The sequence below is a fragment of the Otolemur garnettii genome, unplaced genomic scaffold (assembly GCF_000181295.1).
Source record: "Otolemur garnettii isolate 467f Iridium unplaced genomic scaffold, OtoGar3 scaffold00026, whole genome shotgun sequence".
NCBI classification, from domain to species: domain Eukaryota; kingdom Metazoa; phylum Chordata; class Mammalia; order Primates; family Galagidae; genus Otolemur; species Otolemur garnettii.
The window spans coordinates 2270360-2291862 of NW_003852421.1; the positions used below are offsets into that span (position 1 = coordinate 2270360).

The 21503-nt window shown below is 40.1% G+C and overlaps 1 protein-coding gene across 1 annotated transcript in view; it reads right to left on the reverse strand.

Annotated features, from left to right (window-relative positions):
* LYRM4 (LYR motif containing 4) overlaps positions 1-21503 on the reverse strand; it is a 159774-nt gene that overhangs the window by 111158 nt on the left and 27113 nt on the right. The window lies entirely within an intron of this gene.

The window sequence follows — 21503 nt, forward strand, 5'->3', positions numbered from 1 at the left end:
CTAGCTATCAGTCTCTTGACTATCTCACTGAGCAGAAATGTCTCAAAGAAAGAGGTGCTGCAATGAAAATGGTACCCAGCTGCTACACTGGATTGCATTAGGATGATCCTGAATTCTTCCAAAGTTTAAGGAAATCAGAAAATGCTTTAAGACATTCCACAATATCTATCAATTTCACTCAAGGTCCAGAGTCAGAATATTGTGCTGTGTATTGTCTGTCTCCTCAATTCTCAAAAAGTCCTTACCTACAGAAATGAAGCTCTATAATCTAGACCTCAGAGTTAAATGTGTCTAAGGCAAACAAATTTTAAATGCACCTTTGAAGCAAATGAGGTAATGGTTCATTACCTGCCCTTTCTCACTCCTCCTCCCCTGCACCACTTAAGGCATGAGATGTTGTTCTCTGTACTGAGAGAAGAAGACATTTCACTGGCTCAAATCACAAAAGTAGCTACTACTGCACAGTTTACTTCTCAGTTGTATGAATTCTTATTTTAAGTGATCACAATTTTGTGAAGGTAATCACAAATATGGCCGGACCCTCGAATTTTGTGGGAGCGGTCTTACCACCAATTATTTCCATCCTGCCCCTGTCCTAGTTTTAATCATTTGCATATTTTTTTCTTGTTGCCTGCTATTTAGGAAAGCCATTTATCCTTGAACACATGCTGTCTATCAGCCTCTTGACTATCACTGAGCAGAAACATTTCAAAGAAAGAGGTGTCGCAATGAAAATGACATTCAGCTGCTCCACAATGCCCTGCATTAGGATGACCCTAACATTGAGTCAGAAGCTGGCTGAAATCAGACATGAAAAATTAACACAAAGAGTTCGGGCAACAGAACTGAACACGCGGAAGCAGACTGCATCCACAAGGAACACTAAGGTGACACGGCTCACACAAACACTGCTCTCCCTCAGCCTCCTGTAGCCCAGCAGTTTTAGGGCTGCTCTGCGCAGGAGATGCCCATTTGGCTTTCCTTCTCCACCCAGCTTTTGCCTTTCAGTCTGCCATCGGATCTCAAGTGTTCCTGTATTGGCTGACCTTTTACCTCTGCAAGGATTTTACTTTCTCAGATTCTTCCCAGTTTAACAGGTGCAAAGCAAAATAGCAGGCAATGAAGAAAGCTCCTTAGTGCCCAAGGTCTTACTTCACTTTCTCCCCTCCCAGAACCACTGTCAGACAAATGCAGGCCATGGAGGCTCACATTAGCGTTAGCAGCCAACGTGCAACCTGGAAACAAGCTAATGTAATGCTTCTCATTTCTGTCATTCTTTATCGGCATCACACACTGATTTCTCTGTTTATTCATCCTGTGTACGTAGCTGTGCCTTTTCTGGTTCCTCTCCAAGTCAACTATCCTTTTCTACTGGCCTCTGGGAGGCCAGCCACCTATAGCTACTTGTAAGGATGTGTCCTTCACCCACTTGACTTAACTGAAATGTGTCCTGCCCCTAGAGACAGGGATTCCTTTACAGTCATTGAGAGGAAGCTGCTGAAGCCTAGCACACCTCTCTGTTCCAGGGGGCCCAGAGGGGAGAATGCTGCTGCCTTCTTGGATCCTGCTGCCCGTTCACTTCTAGAGGCCAAATCTTAAGATAAATTGAGTTTTTTTTTTTTTTTTTTTTTTTGAGACAAGAGTCTCACTCTGGTGCCCTGGGTAGAGTGCCGTAGCATCATAGCTCACAGCAACTCAAACTTTTGGGCTCGAATAATCCTTTTGCCTCAGCCTCCCTAATAGCTGGGATTATAGGCACCTGCCATAAAACTCCCTGTTAGTTTTTCTCTTTGTAGTAGAGATGGGGGTGTCTCACTCTTGCTCTGGCTGGTCTCAAACTCCTGAGCTCAAAGGATCCTCTGCCTTGGCCTCCTAGATTGCTAGGATTACAGGTGTGAGCCACCACGCCTAGCTAAGATTTACCAAGTCTTAATTTCCAAAGGGTATTTAGTGCATACACAGATCACCAGTTTTAGGGAATTTAAAAAATTATCACAAATTTTAATAAAAATAAGACCTTTTAAAATTGAGAAATTTTCTAATGAAATAAATGATAGACTTTGCAGTCTTTTACTGAGGTATCTGTATTTGTTTCATGATGGAGGCCTTGTTAGTTGGTTTCTTCTCTTTGTCTAAGATCTAATAGCTACTCCTTCCTACACGGGCTCATCTCATCTGACTATCACTCAGATGCTGCATTCTCTAGGGCTCGTAGGTGCATCTGTTTTGTTTAAAATAAAACCTCTGAATAAAATCTCATTTCTAAAAAATAATAAAAAATAAAAAATAGCTGGGTATTGTGGCAGGTGCCTATAGTCCCAGCTATTCTGGAGGCTGAGGCAAGAGAATCACTAGAGACCAAGAGTATGAGTTTGCTGTGAGCTATGATGCCATAGCACTCTACCGAGGGTGACAAAGTGAGACTCTGTCACAAAAAATAAAAATAAAATAAAACCTCTGCCACTAATTGCATCAGTACCCAAGGTTTCATTGGCTACCAATATTTCCGTAGCTCAGACCTCCCTTCTGAGGTCCAAATCCTATCACGCAACTGCCTTTTGTACTTGTCAACAAAAGTACAGATTCTTTCAGTGAACATGTTCAAAACTGAAGTTACCAACTTCCCTTCTCCTTGGCTCCACCGACCAGTATTTCATTTTATAGTAGGAGCATGCTTCATGCAGCTGACTATCCAAGTCAGATACTTGGAAATTCATCCTAAATTCCCTCCTTCCTGTAACTCTCAGTATTCTATTAATCCTAAAATCTTATTATTTCAACCTTCTATGTTCCTTCTGAATCACCTTGTACTTCTACCTTTCAGACTAATCTAACAGCCTTGGGATATTAATGTGCATATATGTGTGTGGTATATGATAAAACAGAACATAACTGCAGAGAGAAAGTTCAAGGACCATTTGAAGGTCGTAAGTACTCTAGGTAGATAACAAAGTGAAGAAAGAACACAGCAGGAAGCTTCCTTCTTATAAATGTGAGCTCCCATTAGAATACAGAATGTAAGCCCCAAATAGCAGGGATTTTACTCTTTCTTGCTCACTGCTATATCTAAAGTGCCTGGCACAGAGAAGGTGCTTAAAAAATACTGACTAAATGAACTTATCAAAGTATCACAGGCCTTATCAAAAACACCTTCAAGAAGAATACTGATAATCAATAAGGAAAACACAACAAATAAGAAACTGCAAAAGAAAATGAGAAGAGGACTTGTGGTACGGAGACTGAAATAACATCTGAAAGGCAATAATACGAAATTCACACTTAGAATTCATCCAAGAAATATGTACTAAATGCCTATTATGTAAGCACCATGCCAGGCGTTGAGTATATAATGGGGAACAGCAAGTTATTAACTTCAGAGTCTGGTGGGTGATGAGATCTTTCTATAAAGAGATGAAATAGGAAACAAAAGTCATTCAAAGTGAACACAGAGGGGCCAAGGATAACTTGCTGGGTAATGGAATGGCTTTTCTCTTGAATGGGTGATGTTTCCACAGGCCTATATATTTCCTAAAACATAGGGCTGGGTGCCGTAGCTCACATCTGTAATCCTAGCACTTTGGGAGGTTGAGTTGGGAGGAGGACAGGAGTTTGAGACCAGCCTGAGCAACTACAAGACCCTATCTCTCCTAGAACAATCAGCAGGGTGTGGTGGCATGCATCTAGTCCCACCTACTTGGGACACTGAAGCAGGAGGATCACCTGAATCCCGGAGTTTGAAGTTGCAGTGAGATATGATCATGCCATTGCATTCTAGCCTGGGTGACAGGGCAAGACCCAGTCTCAAAAAAAGAAAAAAACAAAAAACAAACAAAAAAAACACACACACACACGTAAACTATACTGTACACTGAATATGGACATACTTTACTATATATAAATTACTCCTTAATAAATTGATTTTAAGGTAAATTACAAAATAAATAGTACAGAAGTTATATTTGTCTACTTTTAAGAGAAAGCAGAAAAAATACAAAGATTATAATGCTAGAGAATATGTACATATTTGAAAGAAGTAAAAATTAAGACTGAACTGCAGGAAACACAACAGAAGACACACCAGAAATCTAACTCTGAAACATGGAAAAATTATCCTTCCGAGTAGGGCAAAGGTATATAACCCATGAATAATAAGTGTGAACAAACTGAACTGCATAGGCAATTAAATTTATAATAGAAGAAAATGTCCCAGACTTGATTATAAAAAACTGAGATGACTTATTGAGATTTAACAATCAGAGGATGATGCCAAGATATTTACTTATAAAACCCCAAACTCCAAGGTCAGAGAAGAACACTTTGAGGAAGGACAAAGGAAGAACTTTAAGTAGGAAATGCTGAATGGAATACAGATAAATATATTCTCAGATTTCTATTTTCAAAATCCTCAAAGAAAAAGCTGCTTTCTATAGTCACTTGAAGTGCTTCTTCTTTTTTCTTCTTTTTTTGAGACAGGGTCTTGCTCTGTCCCTGGGTCTAGAGTGCAGTGGTGTCATCATTGCTTACTTCAGCCTTGAACTCCTTGGCAGCCTCCGAGCCGCTGGTGCTAAGGTACATGCCACCACGTGTGGCTAATGCGGTGAGTTTTACGAGTCCAACAGGATAACAAAATAAACAAGAATTTGTGTGCAGACACCAGGCAGAGTACTGGGCTAAGTACTTCATACATGTTTACATCATTTAGTCCTCCCAAACTATGATTCTGAGAGATTAAAAAACTTTAGGCTGAGATCACATGTCCAATAGGTGGCAGGGCTAGCTTCTGAACCCAGACGATGCCAGTCTATGATTTTCAACCTTAGGCTATTCCTCCTACACAGATCAGTTAGCACCTTCCAATCTTTAGTAAGTACTTGGTATTAGCCAAGTTGTTATTCATTTGCAAAGGCATTTAAGAAAAAATCTGCTGGCATCACAAAGCTTAAAAAGGTCATCTTACCTCCCAACACTGCTTCAAGTAGTCCTAGAAATAGTTCAAGCACCAAGCATGTCTTAAGACAATGGATGAGAGTATTATGAGGGGAAGAGGTATGGATAAAAGCACTAAGAGTAAGTGAAATAGGTGAGTTTCACTGTTTCATGAGGGATAGTGTCCAAGGAAGGGTTATATCTTGAAAAAAGCAGTTCTGGAAGTCAAAGCTTCTGAGTTTGGGGGCAGCTATAAATAAAACTTATTACATGGTTCCCTGTTTAAAATTCCCGAATGATTTTTTATTTTGAGACAGAGCCTCAAGCTGTCCCACTGGGTAGAGTGCTGTGGCATCGCAGCTCACAGCAACCTCTAACGCCTGGGCTCAAGCGAGTCTCCTGGCTCCGCCTCCCAAGTAGCTGGGACCACAGGCACCCGCCACAACGCCTGGCTATTTTTTGGTTGCAGCCGTCATTGTTGTTTGGCAGGCCTGAGCTGGATTCGAACCCGCCAGCTTAGGTGTATGTGGCTGGCGCCTTAGCCACTTGAGCCACAGGAGCTGAGCCCTGAATGATTTTTGATTATCTAAAGATAAGGTCAAATGCACTAGCATGGACAATTATAGGACTCTCTCAGTTCCTGTTCACTTTTCCTGCTCCATCTAGCACCTTCTGCCATGGCCCAACAACTCCAGCCACAGTGGAAGACTCACACTTTCCTCAGTTCTGTCTCCCTGAGGTCCATTACTTCTCCATACGTGGAGTATCCTCCAGCTGAATTTCTTGGCTAACTCCTACTTCTCTTTAAAGATTTAACCCAGTGAGAAACAAATATGATAAAAGATTAATATCCTTGGCATATAAATAAAGCATGTAATCAAGTAGAAAGACATTATGACAACAGTAAATAAATAAGAGGCATGAAACAATAATTCACAAGAGAACACAAAAATTGACTAAATTTAGAAGGACAGATACAGATGCATCAATGTTCAGCCTCAGTCATAATCAAATAAAAGCAAAGTTAAACAAGATATCATTTTGTCTTCAGGAAATTAAGAGAAGTTTTTTGACAAGGTAAAGGGACAGGTATACCTGCTAGGAGGAGTCATTAACTGGTACCTCTTGTAGGGAAAATAGAATAGTAATGGGTAATAATGTTCATAATCTTTTATCTAGTAATACTACTTTTAGTGATTTAACCTATAGAAAAAACTTGACACATATATAAAGATAGATTAAGAATTTTCTTTACAGAATTATTTATAAGCATTAAGAATATAAATAACCAGCTGGCTCATGCCTGTAATCCTCACACTTTGAGAGGCCAAGGTGGGAAGACTGCTTGAGGCCACTAGTCGTTTGATGGCAGCATAAGTAACATAGTGAGACCCCCATCTTTTAAAAAAATATTATCTGGGTGTGGTGGTGCACACCTGTAGCCCCAGCTACTTGGGAGGCTAAGGCAGAAACATCACTTAAGCCCAGAAGTTTAAGGTAACAGTGAGCAATGATAATGCAAGGGTGATGGAGACACTGTATCTACAAATAAATAAAATAAAAACTACCTGTATGTTCAACAACAGAGAAATGGCTCCATAAATTATATTATGCAGCTTTTAAAATAGATGTTTCAAAGAAATGATGAAGTCATAGGTACAAAAATCAAAGGTAAAAAAGGTATAAGGGTGCCAGCCACATACACCTAGGGTGGCAGGTTCAAACCTGGCCCAGTCTGCCAAGCAACAATGACAACTGCAACAAAAAACAGCCGGGCATTGTGGCAGGTGCCTGTAGTCCCGGCTACTTGGGAGGCTGAGGCAAGAGAATTGCTTAAGCCCAAGAGTTGGAGGTTGCTGTGAGCTGTGATGCCACCGCACTCTACCCAGGGTGACAGCTTGAGGCTCTCACTCTTACTCTTGTCTCTTAACCAACCAGTTCTTCTCTCTAGATATAGTTAGTAGTTTCTTATGCAGCTTTCTAGAGAGGTTACATTCATATTAAATCTCTATGTGTATATTTTTTTCTTCACAAATGGTAGTATTCTAAACATATTGTGTACTTTTAATTTTTTAGTTAAAATATAACTTAGTGATCATTTGATATCAATTCATATAAAGCTGACTCACTTTTTTAAACAGTTGTATAGTATTCATTGTATGGATGAATCATAATTAATTTGGCTAGCCGTTTATTAATGGCTCTCAAATATCTATCTGTAAGGATCAATTCTCAGAAATGAAATTGATAGGTCAAAGAATTTCTTTTACAGTTTTGATATAATATTGCCTACATTCCCTCTATAGAGGTTGTATCAACCTGTTCTTCCACCAGCAATGTATGAGTATTTCCCCAACATCTTTGCCAACAAAGTGTCATTAAACCCTGATCATTGTTATTTTAATAGGTAAAGAATGATATCTCACCTTACTTTTAATTACATTTTTCTTATTATCAATGATATTGACCAGCTTTTCATGGCCATTTGGATGGCTGGGGGTGTGGCTCATGCCTATAATCTTAGCACTTTGGGAGACTGAGGTGGGCCTTGAGCTCATGAGTTTGAGACCAGACTGAGCAAAAGCAAGACCCCATCTCTACTAAAATTGAAAAACTGAGGCAAGAGGATTGCTTGAGCCCAAGAGTTGGAGGTTGCTATGAGCTATGATGAAGTCACAGCACTCTACCCAGAGTGACAGCTTGAGACTATCTAAAAAAAAAAAAAGTCATTTGTATTTCTCTGTTTATATCCTCTGACTTTTCCTAATTTAATGGTCTTTTAGAGTAATTTGTAAGACCTATGTAAGAAGGTCTTTAAGAAGCCAGCTCTTTGTGAGGACTTGGAACATTCTCAATGGTTTGCTGTCATCTGGCTTTGTGATTTTTTTTTTTGTCATCATGTAGAAATGTTCAGTTTTTATGTAGTCAAGTACATTAATTTAATGTTATGGTTTCTAGGTTACATAAACATCATATGTATAAAAGTCTACTGTGACATTTCAAAAACTATGCATCCATGTGTTCTCCAGAACTTTTGTTAACTTTTCACATTTACCTCTGATCTTTCTGGAATTTGTTTTGGTGGAAGATGTTAAGTATGACTCTAACTTTACAATCCATTTTTAAGCTCTTTAAAGTGAAAGCTATAATTTAATATTCATGATGGTCTCAACTATGAAAAATACAGATCTAGGGAAAATTAGAAGGAAAATATGACCTCATGTTATCAATAATTACTTTTAGTTATTAGAGTTTGTTTCCAAAATTATTACAATAATCATTACTTCTTAACAATTTTTAAGTTCCTATTGGTATAATAAAATCAGTGACACATTATAATAAAGGAAAATCAGTGATAGAGAAGGCTCAATTTGTGGTAGAGAGACTGGGGAAGGGTGTATAGTTGGACTAACATATAACTGGGTGACATAGATGATGAGGAATTTAATCATAGTGAAAAAGAGGACGGGATGGATTAAGAAGTATTCAGTAGATAAAAATAACAGGCTCTAGGAGTTTAGTTTTGGGCAACAAAGAGATAAGAAGATAGACATGTCCAGTAGGCTACCAGAAATATGGTTTTGAAGCTAAGGTTAGAAGGTCCAGTGTAGCAATAATCTGAAAGTCAACAAGAAGTGTGAGGCAATACCACAGAGGTAGGAGAGTTTGTTCCAATGAAAGCTGTAGGTATTAGCCTTGGACAGATCCCTGGAGAAACTGTGCCAACATTTCAGAGTAGGCAGAGAAGGATCTATGAAAACAGAGGAAGAAGGAAGCGTCAGAGTAGAGGCGGGAAAGCCAGAATTATTCACAGGAGACAAGAAGGCAAACATTACAGAGAGTGGACAAGACTGTCAGTTAAGATGTCAACAGTAACTTTAGTAAAACATCGTCATATACTTACTGATCACAATGCAGTAAATACAGTAGGAAACTTAAATTCATAAATAATAATTGGCTCTCAGAGAAAATTCATTACACAATAAGAAAATGTCTTTTAAAAAAATGAAAAAGATAAGCATACAATCTTTGCAGTCATAGGCATACTTAGATGAAAATTAATGGCCTAAATACCTTTATTAGTAATAAAGTACTAGCAGAGTTTAATAAGTTAAGACTATTTACTAGCAGAGTAGAAGGGCAAAATGAGAAAAGAGAAAATAAGGTATTAAAAATATTTGTTATACAAATTAAAAATATCAGCAGACTTAGCTAAGAAAACTAAGTTTTTTTTTTTAATGTTATGATTATTGGGTTGTACATCAGAAAAGCAAACTATGAGAAAAAATAAAAATGACGTTTCAAAGTTTAAGATGAGAGTTTTTTTTTTCTTTTTTCTTTTTAGATGGAGCCTTAAGCTGTCCTCCTGGATGGAGTGCTGTAGCATCACAGCTCACAGCAACCTCCAACTCCTGGGCTCAAGTGATTCTCCTGCCTCAGCCTCCCAAGTAGCTGGGACTAAAGGTGCCTGCCACAACACCTGGCTATTTTTTGGTTGCAGCCGTCATTGTTTGGCAGGCTGGGCTGGATTCAAACCCCCAGCTCAGGTGTATGTGGCTGGCGCCTTAGCCGCTTGAGCCACAGGCGCCGAGCTAATGGGGGTGGGAGGGTGGGTGGGAGGTGCAGTTTAAAAGAATCATTTTGGAAACAGCACGAGCAGACTCCAGGACTTGCTAATCAATGTGAAAGGGCCACCTACTAACACCCAATAGGGTGGTACCAATTTGCCAAACTGGGTGATTTTCTTCCAGCTGTGTTCAGCTGCTCAGGTGTAGTTACAGAAAAGAGATGTCTGGTTAAATCTACAGATGCAGTTTGGACAGATAGGTGTGACAGAAGGGCAAAGAGGGAGAGAAGACATTTTTCCAGGGTTCAGAGTGGACGGCATTAGAAATTTCTTCCCCCAGTCACAGACTTCTTGAAAGCCCCAGTTCCTAGGACTCAGGCTATCCTTTGACTTAGCCCCCCCTTTGTAGGACTGAAGTAGTAAACTAAGTGTTGAACAAAGAACAAGCAATTTATCAATGAACTATACCTGGTGAAATAATAAATATGAAAATTATGTCCAAACAAGAAAAACTATACAAAGAACAAGCAAAAAATCAATGAACTATACCTGGTGAAATAATAAATATGAAAATTATGTCCAAACAAGAAAAACTATACAAAGAACAAGCAAAAAATCAATGAACTATACCTGGTGAAATAATAAATATGAAAATTATGTCCAAACAAGAAAAACTATATTTAAAACAACATGAGATAAAACAATTTCACATAACTGCAGATGTCAGGTAAGGTTCCATGGGATTGTTTAAAATAACTTCTTTTTTTTTTTTTGAGATAGACTCTCTCATTCTGTCACCCTTGGTAGAGTGCCGTGCCATCACAGCTCACAGCAACCTCAAACTTTTGAACTCAAGCTATTCTCTTGCCTCAGCCTCCCAAGGGGCTGACTATAGGTGCCCACCACAACGCCCAGCGATTTTTAGAGACGAGGTCTTGCTCTTGCTCAGGCTGGTCTTGAACTCATAAGCTCAGGCAATTTACACGCCTTGGCCTCCCAGAGTGCTAGGATTACAGGCGTGACCACCACGCCTGGCCCTAAAAATAACATTTTCTTTAAAAACTTAAAAAATAATAAACAGAAAAAACCCCAGCATCCAGGTGCTTCTCTCATTCCCCAGAGGCATATTTTGAAGCATCTCTGTCCAAGTGTCCTTTTGGTGCTTAAAAACACTTAATATATTTAACCTATAATTCATCACAATTATACTTCTAATTATTACTTGGCTCTATCCTCATAGCCAATGACTTTTCTTTGCAGACAAGATTTTCCAAAATATAAACCAATTTATCAAATTAAAGGCCACCTATAAGACGTGTTTAGCTAGTCTGCAGTAAGGCATATAGATGAAGCAGCAGTGAGGTCCCTACCCCCTTTCTATGTGGTTTAGACTGAAGTGGCTATTTAGACAGTACAGATCCCTGAGAGCTGGAGCCTCAGAGCTGGCAGCTGTGGGTGAGGCCCATGGTTCCTTCATCATGTGTTCCTAGACTCACAGATGACCACATGCTTTATTTGTGAAGTCCTATAAACTACTTCTGTAAAGGGCAAAACACACTCTCCTCATATCTACCCAACTCTTTGTTATGCAATGGGCTAAAAGCTCCTCTGCGAATGAAGATGACATTTTTCTGGCTTCTTTTTCCCTCTACCTCCCAGGAATGAGCTTGATCTAGTGCCAAAAAAGCAAGCTCAAGCTTTCATCATGCAATAGGAGCTTACATATTAGGCTACAGATATAGTTTTCTAAATTTTACTTTACAGTGTGAACTAGCCAATGTAAGACATGACCTTTCAATCATTTAACATTTATGGAGAACAACCACCTATAGTAGGATGGTCAATTAATTCTCGATTTTCTACTTTATGGGGGAAAATAAAGTAGAAACAATGGAAATCTCTCTTGGTCATTAAACTTAACCTTCTTCATTAAAATTTCTCATCAGTGCTTCTAAAAAAGGAAAGAGAAAAGGGGACATGTATCAATCACCTACCCTGTGTACAACCCATCATCAAGGATGATTCACGCAGCAAGAAAACTTAGAGCAATGCTCTCTCCCTCTTCCTAAAATGTGTGAAATAGAGTATTCAGATGGCTATTCAGATGGAAAAAAGGAAAACTGTCTATTTTGCTGACTTTACCCTGAATGTCCTGACTCTGAAAGACATCAAGTGACAAACTGGGACTCTGTTCCTTCAATCCCTGAATACTGGATTGAATCTAAGGCAAGGGAGTCCATTAGATAACTTTACTTTATCTATCTGCAGTTAAAGGGCTCTAAACTCTATACAGACTTAACGCTTTAGTGAACTATTAATTAACGAATGTATTAATCATGTCCCGGGATTTACTAACAAAATCTGGTAGCCCTTTCTCCCTTTGGAGAGCTTTAATTTTGCCTCTCATAGAGAAAAGGCATCTCTAAAGTCTTGTCTAGTCTAAAATTCTATGATTTAAAAAATACAATTAGCCCTTTCATCTCCTGAAATGCCATAAGCGGAATCAGACAGGGAATATAATACCACACATTGAAATACAGGGATGGTTATTTTGATCTGGGTGCCATACTGCCTTGAAACAAAGTTTGTTTGCTTGGATATTTATATATAAATAACTTGTTACTGTGTCTTTCTTCCAAGTAGGTCAAAATATTTCCATGCATTATATAATTTACTTCCATAACATCCCTGTGAATCATCTAGTAGGTGTTTGTTAGGACTTAATTTTACTGTAAAGAGCTTGAAGACTGAAGAAAATTGAGCAAACATTTGCATTTGCAAATTGTTACTGTTTAGCATACTACTTTTTCTCATATTAACACTGACTAAATAATATCAGAATTGCATTTATCTGTCAAAACACAAGAATGTGCATGGAAGGTCAAAACAAAAACAGTCTTAAACTTTGCCTTCTCTTCTGTCATAGGATTGGCAAAAAGAGTCTTTACCTGTGGGAATATCACATCTCTCCCTTTAGGGCACACCATGGCTGATGAACCTGCCCAGGAGCTGTCCCTATGACCTGCCCTAAGTCTGAAGTCACTCCCTAGAGCTCCCCAGGGCCCAAATAGTCGGCTTGATTGCTGACAGCCCAGCTCTTAGAAATTCTCTTGGGGTTTAGATGATTCTCAAAGGTTGTGCCACTCTGCCACTTAAAAGGGCATGCTTTGCTTACAAGACAGAAAAGATAGGCAATTGAGTGTCATTACATTAAGGGAGCCAGTATACAGAGTGTCCATATGGACACCCCACACTTTACAAAAGTGTAAGAAAGTACAAAAGAGAATTCACTATATTACTAATAAAACCCTTCACATCTCACTAGATTTTTTTTTCTTTTTAAATTTGATATTCTGGCTCGGCACCTGTGGCTCAAGTGGCAAGTGGCTAGGTGCCAGCCACATACACCTAAGATGGCGGGTTCAAATCCAGCCTGGGGCCGCCAAACAACAATGACGGCTGCAACCAAAAAATAGGCAGGCGTTGTGGCGGGTGCCTGTGGCCCTAGCTACTCGGGAGGCTGAGGGGAGGCTGAGGCAGGAGATTCGCTTGAGCCCAGGACTTGGAGGTTGCTGTGAGCTGTGATGCCACAGAACTCTACCCAAGGGGATAGCTTGAGGCTCTGTCTCAAAAAATAAAAAAATAAAAAAATAAATTTGATATTCTTCTTCTAACTGTTTTAGTCCAGGATCCTAGCAATTGTTGCTCTTTGGAAGCTGACCACTACTGTATAGATAGCATAAGACATGGTTATTCCCTATCAATTATACTATTTTAGCACTAAAAAGATCACGGATCAGAAAACTGCTATACACTTTTATTCTGAGTTGCAGGAAACTTTTATTATGTGGCTTAAATCCAAGGCTGACTTTTCAATATACATAAAAGTTCAGAGTAAGAAAGTATTTGGCCTCAATATTGTCTATAATTCCATCATCCAGTAAGCCTTGTTCAGAATCAAACAGCGGGTTCACTGTGGATGTTTAGCAATCATTTTAAGGTAGGGCAGACTAACTTAACTGAGCTCCATCTTAACTACCTACTAAAAGTTAAAAACTTCCTACCTTATGCTAAAGGCCACACAAGTGTCAAAAATTGTAACAAATTGCATTTATCAGAATACTTAACGATCATCAATGGGTTGGCACCCATGTGAAGCCCCATCTTCTCAGCCCATGTTCAATACACTGAGGTTTAGCAGAGAAGATCTCACTGTCTGCTCTCTCAAAATGTTCTGCCTCCTGTTTTATGAAAGTAAGGAGGTCTTATCCATGTGATCAACAGCTGCAGTTAGAAAACGGGTGATTTGGCAGATTTGGGGAGGGCCTTCTAATTGCCTAGCTGTGTTTTCCAGAGCCACCAAGAAGCAGGTGAAAATCAGATTTGACCAACATCTCCTAGCATGTGTTATATGAAAGAACTAGCCCTTAGAGACAAAGGAGAAACCAACACAGCATCCTCTCTCCTTGGGAAGAGTCAGAGAGAGTACTGCACAATAAAGCAGTAGAGAAGCCTGGGGGCAGGAAAAGACAAAGTTAGGGTTCATTCACACAACCTGTCCCTCCCCCAGTAACAACCATACATTTTGGGAAATACTCAACTGGACACACCTTCTACCCATGCAGTGCCTTCCAGGCTCAGAGGTTGGAGGTTGATGGCCAGGTTTAAGGTCCTGTATCAACAGTTCCTACAGGCAAGTCCCACTTATTCATTATAATCCACCTCAAACCCTTCTCTCCACAATGGCTAACTGATCCAACAGGCTTAATGAGCACCAGGCATAGCTTCAAGTACCTTACTTCAATCTCATTTAAGACTCTAGCTACATGTCAAATAATTTTTTTTTTTGGTAAGGAAGACAAGGTCTAGCTATGTTGTCCATGATGGATTTGAATTCCTGGGCTTAAGTGATCTTCCCACCTGAGCCCTGAGTAACAGGGACTTACAGGTGTGTACCACTGCACCAGCCTGGCATGCATCTGATAATTTTACATGTATGAATGCCATTAATTATAGCAGAGATTTTCAATATATCTCCTGTCCCTTGTCTCCAAAGGTCCCCTACCATAAGGATCCCACTATCAAGTCACGATGGTCTGTGAGGTAGCTCAGGATCATGTGCTGTCCTGGCTATGAGGAGATGCCAACTTAGGGATGTGAAAACTGTACTTACCTAATATTCGTTATTATGTTTTTGTTCTATGGCTTGTGCTTTCACTCCTTCACTGAAATAAGCCATTTCATTTGGTTTAAGAAGGGCGAACAAAAATGGCAGTAATTTCAAGCCATGTTTCTTAAAATAATCTATACCATATGTTAAAAGAATAAAATACATCATGTTAAAAGAATAAAATACAAACTCCTATTTCAGAACACTAAATTTAACTCTGCTTTATATGAGCAATAGTAATTTTTGAGGACTTTTCACCATTACTTAAAAGCATTTATTGTTTGTATCTAACATCCTTGAGATGGAGAGAACACAATGAACTTTTGTGAGATGCACTCCTAAGTGTGCTTATCATTCAAAGTCAAGTCACCAGCTCACTCATTTTTTCATTTGTTTGCTCATCCATGGAGGCACCAGATACCATGAGGTACTAAAGATTCAAATGAAAACACGACAAGTTTTTCAATGCTCCTGGTATTGGGAATATGCAAATTACTTCATCTTACATGAAGTACTCTGAAAACAGAGGCAGAGGGAACAACTCATTCTGGGCTTTGAGAAATCTTTCCAGGGAGGATGACATCTTTGAAAGACAAATAGAATTTTACCCAAGAGGGAGAGTCATTCTGCAAAGGGAGGCCAATAATAAATTCAGAATCCAAACTTTTGTATTTCTATACAAGTAGGAAAATACACAGAAAAGGAAAGTAAAAACACGGGAAGAAGAAATAGAAAGCTTTGGAGGAAGAACAGGGAGGCTGTTAAGGAAAAGAGAAAGATTACTTTTCACAAAAAGAAATGGGTGTATCTGATCATGGGGTAGATTCTCTGTTAATATTTACTTCCCAGATTGAGGGAGATGAAAAGTATTATAAAGATTCAGTATTATAATTAGGAAGTAAAATTCAGTTTTGCTGAATAAGAACATCCATCTCTTGTGCCCTGCTGCCCCCACCCCAGCCCAGGTTCACTGTCAGCCCTATCCCCATGCCACACCTGGGCCCGGGCTCCCACAGCACTTTGTACCTGGCATTGACTATAGGGCTGTCCTCCTTCCTCACCAGTTTCTCATTTCCTCAAGACAGAAGCTGGGCCCACATAGGACCCACTAGGCTTTGCACCAGGAGGTGATGTTACTAATGCTGAACTGAAATTTAATTACGAAACAAAACTTGGCAGCACCTGTAGCTCAGTGGGTAGGGTGCTGGCCATGTATACCCACGCTGGTGGGTTCGAACCCAGCCAGGGTCATCTAAACAACAATGACAACTGCAACAAAAAAAATAGCCGGGCATTGTGGTGGGTGCCCATAGTTCCAGCTACTTGGCAGGCTGAGGCAAGAGAACTGCTTAAGCCCAAGAGTCTGTGAGCTGTGATATAATAGCACTCTACTGAGGGCAACACAGTAAGACTCTGTCTCAAAAAAAAAAAAAAAAAACTAAAAAAAAAAAACTTGTGACCTGTTAGTAAATGTAAGATTTCTATTGCAACAGGAATAAAAATTCATTTAAATTTAGTCAGAGGAATTATATACATCAATGGACTAAATTAATAGTGCAGTCATTTTTTTTAACATACAAGCAATTTGGGATAATACTTTTATGCTTTGCCTATTAACTACATGTTTACATAGTTTCTTCATTATTTATTAAATAACCAATATAGCAAACTGTTAATATTAAGACATTTCTAGAAATAATTTATAGCTATCTCTAATTATTAACATATTATATTTCAACACTGTGATGTTATAGGATATTTGATCATATCATCACAACTATACTCCTAAACATTAAGTACGATACTTTCAAATTCTTTAGACAAAAAAAAACATGGTTGTGTCAGTCTTTTTTAAAATTAATTAATTTATTTTTTTGTTGTTGCAGTTTGGCCCGGGCTGGGTTTGAACCCACCACCCTTGGTATATGGGGCCAGCACTCTACTCACTGAGCCACCGGCACTGCCTGGTTGTGTCAGTCTTAAGAACATAGTTCAAGGTTTGTTATTTTTCCTGTGTTTAAGCTTTACTTGGTTACAAAGTGGTTTCTTAAGAAAATATATTTTTACTGATTGCCACTAGAAAAAAATTATAAAATTATAAAATGTTCTCACTGGTTTTGAGATTACTAATACTATATATAAACTGCATGTATATGTGTGTGTGTGTGTGTGTGTGTATATATATGAATAAATACACTGGCTTAGATTAAGGAAAAAATGTTATCACCACACTAAATGCTGAACTCCACCTTTCTGATGGTATCTAAGAGGGAACACTATACTATGTCAATGAAATTATGACCACTTGATGAGAATATAGTTAAATATGTCTCTTCCTGAGCAAAGTGGGAAACCACTTTCCTATATGCAGATATTGAGGTTTTAATAAACAGGGAGAGTGGTCTTAAATGGCGCTAAGCTCAAATCATTATTTTAAAAATCAGCTTTAGATAAAATTTTCTGAAACCAAAGTCTTAATCTAATTCTACAGACCTATTTAATTGTATAGGGGTTCATTATATAACTTATTTGAAAATCTCATCTGAAAGTTACTTTGTTTAAAATACATGGCCTGGGCCCAGCACCCATAGCTCAGTGTAGGGCACCAGCCACATACATTGGAGCTAGCAGGTTTAAACCTGGCCTGGGCCTGCTAAACAACAATGACAACTACAACAAAAAAACAGCCAGGCATTGTGGCGGGGGCCTGTAGTCCCAGCTACTTGGGGGGCTGAGGCAAGAGAATCATTTAAGCCCAAGAGTTGGAGGTTGCTGTGAGCTATTACTCCACAGCATGCTACCAAGGGCCACATAATGAGACACTGTCTCAAAAAAAAAGAATACATGACCTGCCATAATAATCCCTTAGAAAGATGTCTTAGGTACACAACTGAAGGGCTTTGAACTGGAGAGGATCCAAAGTTCTTAGGGGTTTTGGCTCTGTCCATGGGATATCCCTCAAGGTAAAGGTAAAAGACTGGCTTTCCACTGAGTCTAGATCTTGTCTGGGAGTGTAACTTCACATCCACTGTTGTTTAAGACCTATGAAAACTTGGAGTGAAATAAGTATTATTTATGGAAGACTACCTAAAAGGCAAGCCCTCTATCTATTCCTCTAGATCTGGGATGTCTGACCTGTTTTTTCTTCTCTGCCATACACTGGAAGATTAAGAGTTGTCTTGGGCCACACAGTAAACACACAAACACTAATGAAAGCTGATCTGCAAAAAAATGGTCTGTGCATACATTTTGTGATATCTGACATCCCTGCTTTAGATTTTTTTTTTTTTGAGACAGTGCCAGGGTGTCAGCCTAGCTCACAGCTACCTCAAACTACTCAAACTCAAGCTATCCTCCTGGCTCAGTCTCCAGAGTAGATGAGATTATAAGCACCTACAACAACATCTGGCTTATTTTTCTGTTTTTAGTAGAGATGGTATCACTCTTGCTCAGGCTGGTCTCAAACTACTGAGCTCAAGTGATCCTCCAACCTCAGCCTGCTAGGGTTACAGGTGTGAGCCACTGTGCCTGCCCCTGCGCTAGATAGTCTGAGCTGTGTCTGTGGTGTATGCCAGAGACTTGCAATCTTGGTTCCCTGCAAACTGTTTTACTACTGTGGCCTTATACCACCAGCCAACGTTACAGGATGCCAGAAGAAACTGTCTTTGGCTATGGTTGTATTTATACTGAGGATGTTTCCCTTCATAGGAAGAAACAGAAAAGAAAGTTATTGGGTTTTAGTATTAGAAAGTTATAATTCTTCTAAGCAACCAGCTGCTTCTGTATCACGGATGCTCTGACTCACATAACTAATCCTGGTCTACTTTGCATAGGCTACTGGGAAGCTCAGAACCAGACTTGAGGCTGTGCTCTTGGCTGCCAAACTGGCCTGGCTTCTAAGCACCCAGTTTGCTTGCAAACCACATCCCAGTCTTATTTTGCTTTTCCTAGTCTTAGTTTCCTGATTTTCTTACTTAAAACATCCTGATTCTCTGGTCAAAAAACATATTAAACTAAATTAAGGATAAATTAAATGCAGCTTGTTTTCAGGTTATACGAAACAGGATGGGGATTCCAAAATTTCTTATTTATTTATTTACTGAGAATTTAAAACAACACTAAAAGGTAAGGTTCTCATGCCAGTCCAAGGAAAGTTAATTTAACCACAATATAGTAAAGCAGTAAAGAATAGCCACTGTCAATCAAGGTAAGTTCTTGGGGGTAATTCTGTACTCATATTTACAAAATTTTAATTATTAGAGGATTTGCATTTAAAAGTGACACTATTGACTATCCAAACTCATAAATGCACAAGAAACATAAGTCAACTAACAAATTCATAAGCATTTACATTAGAGAAAGTCAAAGGGCCTTGTAAATAATCCATATTTTATTCATTTAAGTTGATCTGCTCTTTTTTCCTTATATAAACAAGTAATAGGGTAATTTAATTCAGTGAGAGTAGTGAATGCCAATCTTTAAAGAATAAAATGTTGGCTTGGCGCCTGTGGCTCAAGCAGCTAAGGTGCCAGCCACATACACCTAAGCTGGCGGGTTCGAATCCAGCCCGGACCCGCCAAACAACAATAATGGCTGCAACCAAAAAATAGCTGGGCATTGTGGCGGGCGCCTGTGGTCCCAGCTACTTGGGAGGCTGAGGCAGGAGACTCGCTTGAGCCCAGGAGTTGGAGGTTGCTGTGAGCAGTGAAGCCATGGCACTCTACCCAGGGTGACAGCTTGAGGCTCTGTCTCAAAAAAAAAAATAAAATGTTAATTTTGTGATCCTATTTATTTTGCCAAAGTTTCCATATGATAGAAGGCAAATGCAAATTGTGACTCAGGGTCAATCTTTAATATTTTCAGCAGCAAAAACCTGATCTATTAGAATACTTGATTTTTATAAGAAAATCAACATATTTCATATAGATAAACATAATAATAGAACATAGTTAGTTATTCATAGTCCCAGACTATGGGTTTTCACTAAGCATTTATTTATAGTCCCACACTGGGCCTTCACTAAGCATTTATTCACTTGAATTCTACCTAGCCAATTTTTCTTTTCTTGTTTGTCTTTTTTTATTAGACTGAGTCTCACTTTGTCACTGTTGGTAGGGCACCATGGCGTCACAGCTTACAGCAACCTCCAGCTCTTGGGCTTAGGCGATTCTCTTGCCTCAGCTTCCCAAGTAGCTGTGACTACAGGTGCCCACCACAATGCCCGGCTATTATTTGTTGCAATTTGGCTGGAGCCAGATTCAAACCCCCCACTCTCAGTATATGGGGCTGAGGCCCTACTCACTGAGCCACAGGTGCCACCCACTTTATTTTTGAGACAGAGTCTCACTATGTCACCCTGGGTAGAGTGCCGTGGTGTCATAGCTCCCAGCAACCTCCAACTCTTGGGCTTAAGCGATTCTCTTGCCTAAGCCTCCCAAGCAGTTGGCACTACAGGTGCCTGCCACAATGCCTGGCTATTTTTTGGCGGGGGTTGTTGTCACTGTTGTTTGGCAGGCCCAGGCTGGATTTGAACCGGCCAGCTTTGGTGTATGATACTGGCACCCTAGCCACTGAGCTACAGGAGCCAAGCCTACCTAGCCAAATTTTCTTGACAAATTTTAGCCCCTAAAGGAAGAATTCTGCCTTCTGGTAACCCTTTCTTCTACTTCCACACACATGGGTTCAGGGAGTGGCCCAGCAGCTTTGGGATTTGTAAGGATGTTCTAGTGGCAATATGAAGGATGTCTGGTATAGCAAAGAACTGCAGGCAGAGAGATCAGTAGGAGGTTGTTACAAAACGAAAACCAAAACAGATGAGCCAATAAAAGCAATCAGTATGAGGACACAAAGATGGCTCAGCAAGGGGAAACACGAGAAAGAATCACAGGGCACAAAGCCCTACCAACTAAGGGCACAGCAAAGAGAGAAAGTGAAGGATGATGAGAGGGAATGCAGGAGGGCCAGGTTTGCTGGGGGGCTGGAATGCGTTAAGGATGGTATGGAGCTTTAGATACTCAATCTGAAGTGCTGACAGCACACCAAGAAAGTGCCTGGGAGGCCCTCGGAAAGGATAAACAGAGGGGAATCATCAATGCAGACAGGGTTGAAGCCACAGTTGGTGAGAGCATCTAGGGAGAGTGTGAGAAGGTAAAGTTGGAATACAAGGAGCCTACAATGTTGAAAGAGAAGAGGGGCAGGTAGGAGGAGACCAGGAGAAAATGGCAAGGAAGGGAAGAAGACTGTGCCACAAGCTGAAGAGGGGTCGAATGGACCACAGGTAAGAAGTAGCAGAGGGAAGGTGGCAAGCCAGACTGCAGAGTGAGGAGGAAGGATTAACAGGTGACAGAACAGAGAGTACGCGCACCATTCCCACCAGGAGCAGGCTGTCAGAAGTCACTGACATCCCAAACAGCACGGACCACACTGGTCGTTTTGAAGAGACATAGGCTCTTTCCGCGAAGTGATGAGTCCCTTCAGAACCCGGGCGCCTGCTCTGAGGATCCTCCAGCACTGGCCCTCAGCAACAGTGACCCTGTTAGGCCACAGGGCAGTAAGGAGGCCCTAAAACAATGAAAACATTCTACCCGCATATCAGACTCTTGCACCTGGAGGCAACACCCTACCCCCTCCCTACTCCCTCATACCCGCGCTAAAAATAACCGTCACAAAAACTCCCCAGAGCAAAACTGCCCAGCAACCCTGCAAGTTATGAATTCCCCAATTACCAACCGCCTCATACCCTAACGCCCCCTCACCCCCCCTGCATGTAGTTTTTCGCTTTAAAAGCAGCCTGTAACAGCCTCTCGGGGTTCCTTCCCCCTTGTGGCTGAGGAACCCTGG